The sequence below is a fragment of the Ambystoma mexicanum genome, chromosome 6p (assembly GCF_040938575.1).
Source record: "Ambystoma mexicanum isolate Mex_15411 chromosome 6p, UKY_AmexF1_1, whole genome shotgun sequence".
In the NCBI taxonomy this organism is placed as follows: domain Eukaryota; kingdom Metazoa; phylum Chordata; class Amphibia; order Caudata; family Ambystomatidae; genus Ambystoma; species Ambystoma mexicanum.
The window spans coordinates 62,743,077-62,758,753 of record NC_090935.1 but is presented as its reverse complement, the minus strand read 5'-3'; the positions used below and the strand labels follow the sequence as shown (position 1 = coordinate 62,758,753).

At 55.5% G+C, this 15,677-nt stretch overlaps 1 non-coding gene across 1 annotated transcript; it reads left to right on the top strand.

Annotated features, from left to right (window-relative positions):
• Positions 1–2,541: 2,541 nt before the first annotated feature.
• Positions 2,542–2,692, top strand: LOC138512509 (5.8S ribosomal RNA). Its single transcript, XR_011281317.1, has one exon. It is a non-coding gene; the product is annotated as a 5.8S ribosomal RNA (ribosomal RNA).
• The last annotated feature ends 12,985 nt before the right edge of the window (positions 2,693–15,677 follow it).

Here is a 15,677-nt window from a genome sequence, read left to right as displayed (position 1 = left end):
TGTGTGTTGGGAAGTGGGAAGGGGCATCTTGGTGTGGCTCTGGAGGGAGGTGGTGGGGGCACATTGGTGTGGATCTGGGTGGAGGGATGGTACACATAGGTGTGTTTCTGAGGGAGAGATGGGGCACAGTGGGTCTGGACGGTGGCATGGGTCATCTAGGTGTGGGTTGGGAAGTGGGACAGGCATCTTGGTGTGGCTCTGGAGGGAGGTGGTGGGGCCCATTGGTGTGGCTCTGGAGGGAGGTGGTGGGGGCACATTGGTGTGGTTCTGGAGGGAGGTGGTGGGGCACATTGGTATGGCTCTGGAGGGAGGTGGATGGGGCACAGTGGGTCTGAGGGGTGGCATGGGTCATCTAGGTGTGGGTTGGGAATTCGGATGGGGCATCTTGGTGTGGCTCTAGAGGGAGGTGGTGGGGGCACATTGGTGTGGATCTGGGTGGAGGTATGGTGCACATGGGTGTGTTTCTGGAGGGAGAGATGGGGCACAGTGTGTCTGGAGGGTGGCATGGGTCATCTAGGTGTGGGTTGGGAAGTGGGACAGGGCATTTTGGTGTGGCTCTGGAGGGAGGTGGTGGGGCACATTGGTGTGGATCTTGGCGGAGGGATGGTACACATGGGTGTGTTTCTGGAGGGAGAGATGGGGCACAGTGGGTCTGGTGGATAGTATGGGTCATCTAGATGTGGGTTAGGAAGTTGGACGGGGTATCCTGGTGTGGCTCTGGAGGGAGGTGGTGGGGCACATTGGTGTGGCTCTGAAGGGAGGTGGATGGGGCACATGGGCGTGTTTCTGGAGGGAGAGATGTGGCACAGTGGGTCTGGAGGGTAGCATAGGTCATCTAGGTGTGGGTTGGGAAGTTGGACGGGCATCTTGGTGTGGCTCTGGATGGAGATGGTGGGGGTACATTGGTGTGGATTTGGGTGGAGGGATGGTGCACATGGGTGTGTTTCTGGAGGGAGAGATGGGGCACAGTGGTTCTGGAGGGTGGCATGGGTCATCTAGGTGTGGGTTGGGAAGTTGGACTGGGCATATTGGTGTGGGTCTGGAAGGAGGGGACGGGGCACATTGTTGTGGGTCTGGGCGGATGGGGCCATACTAGGATGGGTGGTTTTAGAGGGGGTTGGCTGGGGCTATCTGCATGTGATTCAGGATCGGCACATGGGCATCTGATGCAAGGGGCATCTTGCTATGTGGAGGGAGGATGGTGCATTATGGTATTGGTCTAGAGGGAGGGATGGGGCATCTTGGTGTGGTTCTGAGAGGAAGGGATGGTGCACATGGGTGTGGGTCTGTAGGGAGGGATGGGGACATTGCTGTGGGTATGAAGGGAGGCATAGGACACATTAGTGTGCATCTGGAGGGAGGGATGGGGCACATTGGTGTGGGTCTGGAGGGAAGGATTGGGGCTCATTCGTCGGAGGACAGATAGGGGCATCTTTCTGTGTGGAGGGAGCATGGGCCATCATGGTATGGGTCTTGAGGAAGGGATTGTGCATCGTGGAGTCTGGATCGGAGGGGGCATTGTTGATCTGGAATGGGCATATGATGGGGGCATGTCAGGGAATGGTGGAGCATGTGGGTCAGGGCTGGAGCGCTCTGGTGGGAAGGAAGGGGGCATCTGGGTGTGAATGGAGGCATGGGGTATGTTTGTCTGGAGAGAAGGATGTTGGTTTATTGGAGTGGTGGGAGCATGTGTGTGTCGAAGGGATGGGGTAATCGGGTGTGGGTATAGAGAGAGGGCGAATGGCGCCATCTGAGTGTGGAGGTAGAAATGAAGCATATGGGTGTGGCTCTGAGGGGTGGAGCATCTTGGTGTAGGTATGGAGGGACGGATGTTGGTGTCTTTGTGTGGGTTCGCATGGAGGGATGGTGGCATGTAGGTCAGGAGGGGAGGTGGCATTTGAATCTGGAACGTGTTTGGAAGGAGAAATGGGGCATTTGAGTGTGAATGGTTTCTGCTTGTGGGTGGGGGCATAAAGGATCATTAACAGCGGAGCAGCGGGAGGGAGAGCCGTGGGCCCGACCTCGGTTGCATCCCAGACGTGCACACCCACAGCCCGGGGGACCTCTCACAGAGCGGTCCGGTGCGTGTGGTCAACCAGCCCCCTCTCCTCACTGAGCCCGCATCTGCGCTGGCCGGGGGTGCACACTCCTCTCTCTGACCTGCCAGCGGCTGGGCATTGGTGGGCACACCCCGGTCACCAGGGAAGCCCTGACTGGGGGCAGCCGGGAGCCGAGGGAAACCTGACTGCTCTTGAGGGGTGCCTCCCCAGGCAGACAGGCACCCGGGCAAGCCAGGCATGAGCCATGGTGCAGCTGGCTCACTTGACGGTGGGCGCCAAGGTTCCAGCCGCCCACATCTGTGTGTGAGCAATGGCCAGGCCCGCTGGCACAGTGGGTGACCTTCCCTCTTGCCCAGGTACCTGGAGCTGGGTCCTATGCGGCCGGGCTGGGGTATAGCCTGCCACAGCCAGCGCTGCCTCCCCCAACCTCTCCTGCACCGGCAGGGTCAGGCCGACGTCTAGGACAAAAAAAGTTGCCTGTGGCTCTTGGCGGTGGATCACTCGACTCGTGCATCGATGAAGAACGCAGCTAGCTGCGAGAATTAGTGTGAATTGCAGGACACATTGATCAACACTTCGAACACACCATGTGGCCCTGGGTTTTTCCCGGGACTACGCCTGTCTGAGGGTCGCTTGTACATCAATCGCCCCGGGGTTCACCCAGGGGCGTGGCTGGGGCTGTCGCAGGGACCCCATTCCATTCATCCCCCTAAGGTCAGACCCCGATCAGCACCGTCGCTGGATCCTTGGATCTGGCGCACAAGCTCATTGCCGACGCGTCCTGGTTTCCCCAGTTTCCCCACCTCATGCTGGTTTCGGGAGGGCCGGGTGGCCGACGCGCCCCGGATGTGGTGGCCGCAGCAGCAGGCTTTAAAAAAGCCTGGCGCACCTTCACCCTACCCCAGGGCACCTGGCCGTGCTGTGTGTGGCTGTCTTTGGTGTCCCACGGCTGCCGGCGCAGGATGACCATGGAGCACGGACCTCGTGACCATGTGGGCTTCGGTCACAGATTGGGATAGAATACACTTGCCTGTGCCAAGGGCTGGGGCAACCCCCCATACGGGTCAGAGGCCAGCTGCCCTGAGCTTTGTGCTCCCCGACCACGGCCTCAGATCAGACATGGTGACCTGCTGAATTTAAGCATATTACTAAGCAGAGGAAAAGGAACTAACCAAGATTCCCTCAGTAACGGCCAGTGAAAAGGGAAGAGCCCAGCGCCGAATCCCCATTCAGCAGCAGGCGTGGGAAATGTGGCGTACAGAAGACCGACTCCCCGGCATCGCTCAGGGGGCTCAAGTCCTTCTGATCGAGTCTCCCCACGTGGATGGTGTTAGGCCGATAGCGGCCTCTTGCACACTGGGATCAGGTCTTCTTGGAGTCAGGTTGCTTGGGAATGCAGCCCAAAGCGTGTTGTAAACTGTCTAAGGCTAAATACGGGCGCCAGACTGGTGACCAACAAGTACCGTAAGGGAAAGTTGAAGAGAGTTCAAGAGGGTGTGAAACGGTTGAGCGGTAAACTGGTGGGGTCTGTGCAGTCCACCCACAGGATTCAACATGGCAGACAGGTTGGTCACCTGGAACGGTGGAGGCCCTTGCGGGTCTGTGGCCCGGGCACATCCAGCCCCAGCAGAGTGCATTTGGGAAGGCCCCAGGGGGCAGGTGGCTGTTTGCTCGAGCAGAGAGTGTTACAGCCCCCTGACAGCAGTTTTGCTGTGTCCACGGGGCTGAGGGAGATAGACCACCACCGGGCCCTTATCCGGCAACTGTCCTGGCCCCTCTTGGGGGTTGCTAGAGTGGCCACGGGAGACGGGGCTCCCGATGTGACTGTGGTGGACTGCCCTCAATACACCCCAACCACATCATGCTGCCGGGCGGGGAGGCCCACAAAGGGCGCCAGCGGTCGGTTAACCACCTGACCTGTCTGGAAACACTGACTAAGAATATAACGCCTGCCCGAGTCAGAGGGACGAATGAAACCCTCTGATGTCATGATGTTGAGGGCTGGTGCCCGGCGATTGCAGAGGCATCCTGTCGCGTTGGGCTCTCCACCGACCCTTCTCCCCCGCTCTGTCAGAGATGATGCATGAGCGTGTGTGATAGGACCCGAAAGATGGTGAACTCGGCCTGGTGGAGGTCCGTAGCAGTCCTGATGTGTAAATCGGTCATCCGAACTGGGTGTAGGGGCAAAAGACTAATCGAATGATATAGTAGCTGGTTCTCTCCGAAGTTTCACTCAAGATAGCTGGCGCACGGAAACCCGTTTTATCTAGCAAAGCGAATGATTAGAGGTCTTGGGGCCAAAATTATCTCAACCTGCTCTCAAACTTTAAATGGGTATGAAGCCCGGCTTGCTGGCGTGGAGCCGGGTATTGTATGAAAGTGCTCAGTGGGCAACTTTTGGTAAGCAGAACAGGCGCTGCGGGATGAACCGCACCCGGGGTTAAGGCGCATGATGCAGATGCTCATCAGTCCCCAGAAACGGTGTTGGTTGATATAGACAGTAGGATGGTGGCCATGGTAGTCAGAATCCGCTAAGGAGTGTGTAACAACTCACCTGTCGAATCAACTAGCCCTGAAAATGGATGGCCCTGGAGCATCAGGCCCATACCAGGCCGGCGTTGAGAGCCGCGGGGGCTAAGTCAGGCGAGTAGGAGGGCTGCTGCAGTACGCACAGAAGCCTGGGGCAAGGGCCCGGGTGGAGCCGCCGCAGGTGCAGATCTTGGTTGTAGTAGCAAATATTAAAACGAGAACTTTGAAGAATAAAGTGGCGAAGGGTTCCATGTGAACAGAAGTTGAACATGGGTCAGTCATTCCTAAGAGATGGGCGAGCGCCGTTCGGAAGGGATGGGCTATGGCCTCCATTGCCCTCAGCCGATCGACAGGAAGTCGGGTTCAGATCCCCAAATCCAGAGTGGCAGGGACGGGCGCCCTTGCGGCGTCCAGTGCGGTAATGCAAATGATCCCAGAGAAGCCGGCGGGAGCCGCACAGTTTTCTTTTTTTTAATTTATTTATTTTTTTAATTTTTAATTTTATATAACACACAATTCTTGGGACTTCCATCATCAGATTCAGCGTCAGAGTGTTACAATCAGCATTGTCCAGTCCCATTCCCTCCCTCCCCCCTAACTTGAGCCAATATGTCCATGTCATCATCCTGTGATTTTTCAGGCGGGTTTATCGTCGTCTCTTTATCCGTTTTATCATCGCTCTGATCAGACTGGGGGGCCACTCATGGTAGCCACCAGCTGCCTCCATTCAATTAGAGGTCCTACCTCCTCCTCCCCTCCCCTACAAACCGTGTCCCACCAAACAGCCGTTTCTGCCTCTGCCCATTTTAAGAGGTCAGCCCACCACAACTCTATCCTCGGCCTCTGGGCTGCCTTCCAGCACATTGCTATCCTTCGTTTGGCCAGGACATATGCTAGATCTTTCATTTTGCTTATGTGCTTTAAGTTACGTGGCCTAGGGAATCCCCCCAGCATGCATGCCCAGGCCGACTCCACCTCCAGTGTAATACCGGTTCCTGCTAAGCGTGCCTTCACTTCTTGCCAAAACCGTCCCACCTCAGGGCAGGCCCAAAACATGTGGAGTAGCCCAGCCTCCTCCACCCCACACCTAGGGCATTTCTGAGTCGTATGGCCACCAAACCTAGCGATCTTACTGGGGGTGAGCTATGCGCTATGTGTGACATATAGTTGGATCTGCTGGAGCCTTGCATTCCGGGACACTTTTTTATGATATCTTTGGGCTCTTTTCCAGAGCCCATCCGACATGGGCTCTCCCACCTCATCCTCCCAAAGTTGTCTGTTGGGTCAAGTCCTTCCCCACCTTGGACCCCAACAGCTCGTATATGCGGGAAATCTCGTGCCCACCCTCTGAAATATCATATATAGCCTCCATGGTGGCATGCGGTTGTCCGGTGAGCACCTCTGTTGGCCACTTCGCTCGTACTCTCTTGACAATTCTGGTGTAAGTTATGTACTGCCCTTTATGCACCCCAGTATCTTCGATCAGGTTCGGGAACTCTAATGCCTCCCCTTCCAGCCATATGTCTCCCAGGGTGGCCAGTCCCACTGGTTCCCAGTACTTGCGGACCCCTTGTATCAGCTGGGGATCCTCTCCACATAGTGCTGCAAGCGGCACCTGCATAGAGTACGGAACCGGGTGTCCCGCAATCTGCCACGCTCTGTGCCATATCTCCCATCCCAGTACCAGCAGCCCCGCCATCCCCCGGACCCTCGACTTGGACAGCCACACCACTTCTTTGTGAAAGAAGGGGAGCAGTTCCCTGCACAGCAGCCTGGTTTCTGCCGTCTCCACGCCAGACCGCCATCTTGCTACATACTGCAGCTGCCCTGCCAGATAGTATAGCTCAAAATTTGGCAGGTTGATCCCTCCCCTATCACACGAGTTCTGTAGTTTCCAGAGGGCCACCCTGTTCCTGGAGTTGCCCCAGATGAAGCTCCAACACAGGCTATGGAGGCTAGCGAAAAAGCGCCTCGGGATCCCATGCAGGATGTTAACAAAGAAATGCAACAGTCTGGGCAAAACTACCATTTTTAGCAGAGCAGCCCTCCCCACCATAGCCAGGGGTAACCTGGACCAGAATCCCATGCTGTTCTTAATTCCTTCTACTGCTTTAACCGTGTTGCGTGCATGTTCTTCTGCCATATGGTATATGTCAATTCCGAGATATCGGAACGACTTTGTGTGCCAGGGTAATCGGCCACACTGGCAGACTCCTGGGCAAGACAAGCTTGTATCTCCCCAGAGGGATCACGGTAGACTTTTTGGGGTTAACCGCTATGCCAGAGAGAACGGCAAATTGCTCCATCATGTCTAGAATATATTGCATGTTCTCTTCTGGGTAGCGTAAATATAACAGTATGTCGTCCGCATATAAAGAAACAAGGTGCATGCCATCCGCAGTGCGAATACCTATCTCCTTGTATTGCTGTCTCAGGCAGGTGGCCAATGGCTCCAGTGCCCATATGTATAACATGGGCGACCACGGGCAGCCCTGTCTAGTGCCTCTGCTTAGTTACCATTTGTCCGAAATGATAGCACCCGTTTTGACCCTGGCGATCGGGGAGCTGTATAACATTGTCACCCACCTGAGGTATCCCGGTCCCATTCCATAGCCCTTAAAGGTCACGATCAACTAGGGCCTTTTCACTGGCTCAAAGGCCTTGACCGCGTCTAGTGAAACTATTGCCAGTTCACCTGGGTCATTTTTTGTCTGGTCAAGGATGTGATGCAGTCTTCTGAGATTATCAGTTATGTTCCTGCCCGGGACATAGCCTGTTTGGTCGGCGTGTATCAGTTTACCAATGACAGCCTTAAGCCTATTTGCCAGTACAGCAGTGAGGATTTTACTAACCTGATTGAGCATCGATAAGGGCCTGTACGACCCACAATCAGTGATAGTCTTGCCCGGCTTCAGAAGCGGAATAATCACCGCCTCTCGCAGGGTCTCTGGTAGCCTGCCTTGCTCATACGACTGGTTAAGCATGGCCAGCAGCGGGGGAAGCAACTCTTGTTCATAGGTTTTATAAAATTCACTTGGAAGCCCATCGGACCCGGGGGCCTTACAGGTGGGCAAGTAGCGAACCACTAGTTCGAGTTCTTCCATCGTAATAGGGGCATCTACGTCTGCGCGTTCTGCCTCATCTAAGGTGGGCAGGCCCATGTCCTCCAATCTTACCCGAATTTTGTGGTCTCTGGGGCCGCCTGGGTCCTCATAAAGATGTTTATAGAATCTCAGGAACTCCTCATTCACCCCCTCCTGGGTATTCTGAGTCCACCCTCCCTTGCCTTTAATTTCCCTGATCACCGTTTGCGGCGTCTCACTCTTGTATAGCCAGGCCAGCAACCTGCCCGGCTTATCTCCCCCTGCGTGCTGTCTCTCCACGTATTTCTTATAGCTTAGTTTACATAACCTGTCCCAGCAGTCCCCACTGGCCTGTTGTAATTGCCTTATCCTGTCTCTGTCCTCATCAGCGGTGCCTTCCGTACGCATTCTGCCCTCCAACTCCTCCTCAATTTCCTTCCACTCTGCTCTATGCCCCCCTCGAGCCCCCTAGACTTCGAAATGGCAACCCCCCGCAAAACCACCTTAAACGCCTCCCAAACAGTTCTCATAGAGTTTACACTACCAGTATTTATCTCGAAGTACTCAGTGATCGCCTCTCTTAAATCCTCCCTAAATCCCGGGTCCTGCAGAGCCTCGGCTCTGAGTTTCCAAGTGGGAGTCCGTGCCCTGGGAGGTTGATGCCGCCACTCCAGGACCAGGGGGGAGTGGTCCAAAAGCACCCTAGCTTTGTATTCTGCACCTTCCATCTCTTCTGCCAACTCTGTGGAGGCGAACACATAGTCTAATCTTGTGTGAAGGGCGTGTGGTGCCGTATAGTGCGAGTATTGTCTATCCACTGGATGCAACTGCCTCCAGACATCCACTCAGCCGAAGTCCCTCGGGAGGGCCTGTAGCACCTTTGCTGCTGGGGTTGGTTTGTCTATCTTACTATCCGATCTGTCAACATTAGGGTTAAGTACACAGTTAAAATCACCTCCCCAAATAATCTCACCACCCAGCAGAGGGCCGACTCTACCGTACAGGGTCCTAAAGTAAGCCGCTGTGTCCTGGTTAGGGGCATATAAATTTACAATACACACTTCTCGTTTTTCCAATATACCCTTCACAACAGTCAATCTGCCATCTGGGTCACCCGTGACCTGAAGCAGCTGAAATGGCACCTGCGGCGCCACCCAGATGATCCTCTAGCGTAGGCCGAGTATGTGGATCCCACCAGGCACCCCCTCCACTTCTTCTTAACCACCTCCAATTTCTCCCTAGTGAGGTGGGTCTCTTGCAATAATGCTATGTCGGTCCTCATCCTTTTCAGATACATCATCACCTTGTTACGTTTCAGATAGCTGTTGAGGCCCCTGACATTCCAGGTAACCACTGTAAGGCACCCTGGCGCCATCACCATGATATCCCGCCTCTTAAGGGTCACATTTTGGCTCAATACCCTTTCCCTCCCATCAAACTTCCCTCCAACCCCCTTCCCAACTCCCCATTCCCCAACTTAAAACCACTGCACACCCCTCTCACCCTCCCACCTCCCCCCCTTCGTCAACCCCAACAAGTGCCCAGCTCCATCCCTGGATCTCAGGCCCCCCCTGCGTTTGGTTCTGCCCTAAAAGGCCCCAGTCCAGAACCCAGCAGGGTGTCACCGAACTACCAGTGACCTAACTAAACTATTCGCTATGGGGGTGTGAGGTCATGCTCCGTATAGCTCCTATATCTATATCAAGGTTTCCAGTGCCACCGTCTCATATTTATAATTGTAGCTCTGAACACACTCCTCTGCCGGTATATGCAATGCTATATTCCCATTGTCATGAGCTGCAGCACCTAGGGCGCTTTACCGACGCATGTTACTTATCTCCACCTTCTGCTCCCTGGATGTCCGGTTCCTGGGGACAGCTCTGCGCATCTAACCATCCCATGGCGTCGTCTGGGGTGCCAAAAAACAAGGTTCTGCTCTTGTAGAAAACCTTCAGTTTAGCTGGATAAAGCAGCATGTACCTATGGCCTGCATCCCGTAATCTTCTTTTCACGGACCCAAAGTTCATGCGGCTGCGCTGTACTTGCAAGGTATAATCCGGGTATGCCGTTATGTTCGCAGCACCTCTTTGTTTCGTGCCGTCCTTCCGAAAGTGTTCAAGGATTTTTTCCCGGTCCCGGTAGTTTAGGATCTTCGCTATCACCGGCCTGGGGGGGGGTTCCCCGGCGGTGGCTTCCTCATCAGGGCCCTGTGTGCCCTCTCTACAGCGAACCCCTAGGACAGGGCTCCCCCGGTTATCTCCTGTAATAGCATAGACTCGATGTATTCGTAGGGTTAGTTCCCTCAGCTCCTTCCGACAATGGGAATATTGTTCCTTCGGGCGCGTCCCTCCGCCTCTTCCAACCTGCTCTCCAGATTGCCCACACGTTGTACCAACGCGTGAAGTTCAGATTTATGGGCAGCACAGGCTGCTGTGTTCGGGGCCACCTCTTTTTCCAAGTCCTCTGTGCGCTCAGCCAACAATCGTACGTCTTGCCGGAGAAGATTTATGTCCTCCTGCACCGCTCCAACTTTGAGCTCAAGTGCAGCTTTCAATTCACTGATTGCCAGGCCCAGTTTGGTCTCCAAGGCCACTTTCAGGTCAGCAATCGCCGCAAGTACCTCCTGGTTGCCCATAATGTCTGGGCCCCCAGCGGGGGTCCTGTCTTTCTTCCTGGCCCCTTCTGCACCTGGTGGTGTTTTGGCAAAATCGTCCAGTGTGGGCTGCTTGCCTTTCTGTCTGATGGGTTTGTTGGACATCTTGTTGCATCAGGGTAAAGTGAGTCGGCCCCAAAATGTGCTGTCCTCTTTTAGAACGTGCTAAGTTGCCCAAAATGTCTAGGCCCGGCCTGATCGTTTCAGGGGTGTCCTCCAGCGACCTCCCCTATTTCTAGAATGGACTGTGTCCTCCCACGTACCCATGTGGGTTCATTCAGCCTTCACAGGACTAAGGACCCTGCCCCATTCGATCTAGCTCCCCGGGCTGTCTGCCTGGCGCTGTGTGGCTCTGCGGGCTCCGGTGGCCACTCTTGCTGGTCCCCACTTTCATGGGGCAACCCTGTACACCTTCATCTGCAGTTACCTCTTGCGGCCACCTCGGGCACGTTGTCTGCGTCTCTTTGTTCCCACTTCAGGCGGCTGCAAGTCTCTGTGTTTCTGTCTAAGCCTGTCTGTGCCCCTCGGGTGGCTGGATCAGCATTCGTAAATCAATCATAGGCATGTCTTGTTCTTCGTTGTGCTATTGTGTTTACTAGCCTCCACAGGATGGTTTATTGGAGTTTGTTGCAGGTTGGGTTGCCGATGTGTGCCTGCGCCTCTTCGTCTCACGGTGCGGCGCTGGGTTTATTGTGTCATGGGCATTTCAGCTTATCATCAGCTGTCTGTGAGCAGCAACGGTGCTCTTTTCTCTCCTCCCGTCACCTCGTTAAAGGAGACGGACGCTCCCAGCGTCGCCTCCCTCTGATCGATCCGCTTGGTGCACAGCATACCGGGCAGCTCCCTGCGTCTATATACACGCGCGCATTGGCACCACTTTGAATGCGCTATCCAAGCTCCGCATCGCAGCCCATTCAAAGAATTGCTTGGTAACGTGATAGTTAGTTCAATATAAGTCAGTAGTGCTCTGGTCACCACCGGTTCATTCTAGTTACTGGTTCCACATTCCACCATGCAATAGTTCCATGTTTGCAGGGTCAGCGCTCTGCATGACCCTGCTCTGTGCTGCAATTGCAAGATCAACTCCCTTGTCCCCGGTGGATGCGTGAACCTATACATGTTGCAAAGGGTAATATGATTAAGCTGTTTTGCTAGGAGCTGCTATCACATCTAATCAGGGTCCCCCTGTGTGCCTCCGTCAGGTCTCAGGCAACCCTTCGGCTGTGCTCGGCTTTATTATCAGTGAAAATTGATTGCATCCGTTTCAGGGTCTTCCTGTGTGGCACTCCGTATACTAAGCTGGCCCTGTACATCCGTGTTATTGCGTTACCTTCGGTCCGGATGGCCGCAACACGGAGCCTGCAGCCGTGGACACCATGCGCGACCCGAAAGGCTGCCCCGTCATAGGCCTGTCTAATGGCCAAGTCTCCACTGCGGCGGCAAGCGAAACCGCCCATAATGCTTGGACGGCTCACACGCCGTCACTTCGCTACAGCTGCTTGTGGGCACGCCGGTGCCTCGTATGTGTTGCGCATACACTGCAGAGTATTGCAGTGTATATTGTACTGTCACTTATTCATGGGTGAGCAGCCTTGTAGTCTATCACGCATACACGCGGACTGCTTGGGGTTCCAGTCCCGTTTCGTCGCGCACCGGGCATGCGCTTTTCAATCACGGCACTGTTCGTTTGCCGTTTTACTCTGACGTCGGGCTTCTCCCCCGGGTTCCGCGCTGTGGCCACAGGGGGTCTTTACAGCTCCGCTCTACTCGCGGCCCCTTCTGGCAGACCCGATCTGAGCGCAGCTCTCTCTCCTACAACGGGCTGCTCGCGAGTCAGCTGTCCTCCACATCTCTTTGTTGTTGGCGGATCGCCATTTTAGATTCCTCACAAGCGCACCGCCACAAAATTCTTCCGGCTGATTTCGCTCGCATCACAGCGCTGATCCTCACCATCTCCAGCTCCAATTGGGCAGTGTTAGTTCATGAACTCGGGCAAACGATGTATTCAGACCAGGATGGTTTCAATGTGTCACATTTTCTCGGATCATTTCAGTATCATCAGGAGCCTCCTTGGAAACACGTCCTCCTACATGGCTCTGTAGCCACGCCCCCAGCCGCACAGAGAGTTCTTTTCTTTTCTTTGTGAGGGGCAGGGCACCCTGGAATGGGTTTGCCCCGAGAAAGGGGCCCGAGCTTTGCAAAGCATTGCTGTTCCGGCGGCGTCCGGTGAGCTCCCGCTGGTCCTTAAAAATCTGGGTGAGATTTTGTAAATCTCGCGCCAGGCCGTACCCATATCCGCAGCATGTCTCCAAGGCGGACAACCTCTGGCATGTCAGAGCAATGTAGGTACGGGAAGTCAGCCTCTGGATGCGAGCCGATCCCTTCCTGGGGATCACCCCAGCTGCAGTGTTCGCCAATCTTGTTCTTCCTCTGGGGGTTCAGCGCCGGCATTCTGCCTCGGCCGACACCTAGCATCTGACTTGGAACTGGTGCGGACCAGGGGAATCTGACTGTTTAATTAAAACAAAGCATTGCGAAGGCCTGTGGAGGGTGTTGACGCAATGTGATTTCTGCCAAGTGCTCTGAATGTCAAAGTGAAGAAATTCAATGAAGCGTGGGTAAACGGATGGGGTAACTATGACCTTTAAGGTAGCCGCATGCCTCGTCATCTAATTAGTGATGTGCATGAATGGATGAATGAGATTCCCACTGTCTCTATCTACTATCTAGCGAAACCACAGCCAAGGGAACAAGCTTGGCAGAATCGTCGGGGAAAGAAGACCCGGTTGAGTTTGACTCTAGTCTGGCACTGTGAAGAGACATGAGGTAGGATAAGTGGGAGGCCCTCGGGCCGCTGGTGAAATACCACTACTCTTATTGTTTTTCCACTTACCCGGTGAGGCGGGGGGCGAGCCCCATGGGGCTCTCGCTTCTGGCTCCAAGCACCATGCACCTGCCGGGCACGACCCGCTCCGGGGACAGTGGCAGGTGGGGAGTTTGACTGGGGTGGTACACCCTGTCAAAGGATAACGCAGGTGTCCTAAGGCGAACTCAAGGAGGACAGAAACCTCCCGCGGAGCAGACGGGCAAAAGCTAGCTTGATCTCGATTTTTCAGTATGAATATAGACCGTGAAAGCAGGGCTTCACGATCCTGCTGACTTTTTGGGTTTCAAGCAGGAGGTATCAGAAAAGTTACCACAGGGATAACTGGCTTGTGGCGGCCAAGCCTTCATAGCAACGTCGCTTTTTGATCCTTCGATGTCGACTCTTCCTATCATTGTGAAACAGATTTCACCAAGCATCGGATTGTTCACCCACTAATAGGGAACGTGAGGTGGATTTAGACCGTTGTGAGACAGGTTAGTTTTACCCTACTGATGATGTGTTGTTGCAATAGTAATCCTGTTCAGTACGAGAGGAACCGCAGGTTCAAACATTTGGTGTGCATGCTTGACTGAGGAGCCAATGGGGTGAAGCTACCATCTGTGGGATTATGGCTGAACGCCTCTACGTCCAAAATCCCCTTCCACCCCAGACTGTGATACTGCAGCGCTGTCGAGCATCAGTTAGCTTAGGACAGCCGGCCTTGGGGCCTGTGTGTAGAGCCGCTTGCCTCAGGACTTGAATGTGGACAGAATGGGGGCCACCTCTCTCACCCATAGTGCACCGCATGTTTGTGGGAATCTGGTGCTAAATCATTCATCGACAACCTGATTCTGGTTCAGGGTTTCGTAAGTAGCAGAGCAGCTACGTCGCTGCGATCTATTGGAAGTCATCCTCTGAGCCAAGCTTTTGTTGCAAGGCGGCAGCACCGCCAAGGTTCTCCATCCTTCCTCCTGGGGCCTGCGGGGTGCACAGGAAAATACCCCCCACCCTAGGGGCGCACCTGCGGGGGTGTGCGGGCTGGGCGGGGAGCACTCTTCTCACCTTTCCTGGTCAGCCTGGCAGACCAGATGGCCTTGGGCCCAGGCCTTCGAGGTGGTGCCTTAAGCCCCGAACAGGGCAGGGGAAGAGAGGGTGCAGCCACCCCAGGGCGCGGGGTTGTAGCTAAAGCCTGTGCCCCTGGAAAGTGGGGTTGGGGCAGGCCCGGCTGGCCACTGGACCACCTGGGCTGGTAGTAGGCCCAGATGGCCCAAGTTGTGGCTGGTGGACCAGATGCCCGAGTTGCGGCTGACTCCTGCATTTGTCTCCGGTCGGGTTCCGTAAGCTTAATAGTCGGCGTGGAAGTGTCTCCCCGGCCCGAGAGCGCTGAGTTGGTGCCTTAAGCCCAGAGTGGGGAAGAGAAGCAGCAGCTTAAGCACCCACCCCAGAGCACGCGGGGTGGTACCTTAAGCCTGTGCCCCTGGGCGGTGGGGGCAGGTACGGCCGCTGGGCCATCTGGCCCAGGGAGTAGGCCCAGATGGCCTGAGTTGTGGTTGCCACGGCTGACTCCTGCATTTGTCTATGGTTGGCATGGAAGTGCCACCTTGCGGCCTTCAGGGCGGCCGTGGCGCAATTACCGGCTTTAGTTCAATGGCGTTCGTGGGTTGCTCCCAGTCCTCTAGCAAGTATCAACCAGTTGTGGTCAGGTCCAAGACGAGGTGCGTGTGTCAAGGGGCGCCCTGAGCGGGTACCTTTCCTCCGCGTGGGGGTAAATGCTCTCGCAGTGGCCGGCCCTGAGTTCCACAGTGTTTGTGGGTTAGTCCTGGAGGGAAAGGCTCTAATGTTGTGGGAGCAGCTCAGGCCAGAGCTCCAGGGTGAAAGCCCCCGGACCCAGTGGTAGTCGCATCGCTTCCCACAGGGAAAAGCTCTAAAGGGGCCCTGCTAAAGCTCCAGGGTGGCTGGCGGCGGGGGTGTCCTGGCCTTGGGTGCCTGTCTCACGTCTGGGTTGACTGTCCCCAAGCCTGGTGGTGATCGTGGGGAGCCCTGTCCCTCTCTGGAGGGTAAAGTTCTAATGTGGCGGGCGAAGCTCTAAGGTGGCCCGGGCCAGAGCTCCACGGTGGCTGGGGCTGCTGCCCCCACTGGCCTTGGGTGCCAGCCTTGTGCGTGTGGGTGGAGTCCCCAAGCCTTGCGGTAGTTGCGGGGAGCCCTGGAAGGGGAAGCTCTAAATGGGCCCTGCTAAAGCTCCAGGATGGCTGGGGGGGTGCTGGTCCCCCCAAGCACCCAGCCTTGGGTACCTGTCTCACATGTGGGGCGACTGTCCCTCACCAGAGGGATAAGCTCCAGGGTGGATCAAAAACTTCTTATGTGGGGGGGGAGAAAAACTCTAAGGTGGCCTTGCCAGAGCTCGAGGATGACGATTGGTGCTGGCCCATGCCTTTGGGCACCTGCCGGTGCCCTGTCCTTTGTCAGGCCTTTTGTCAGGCCCTTCC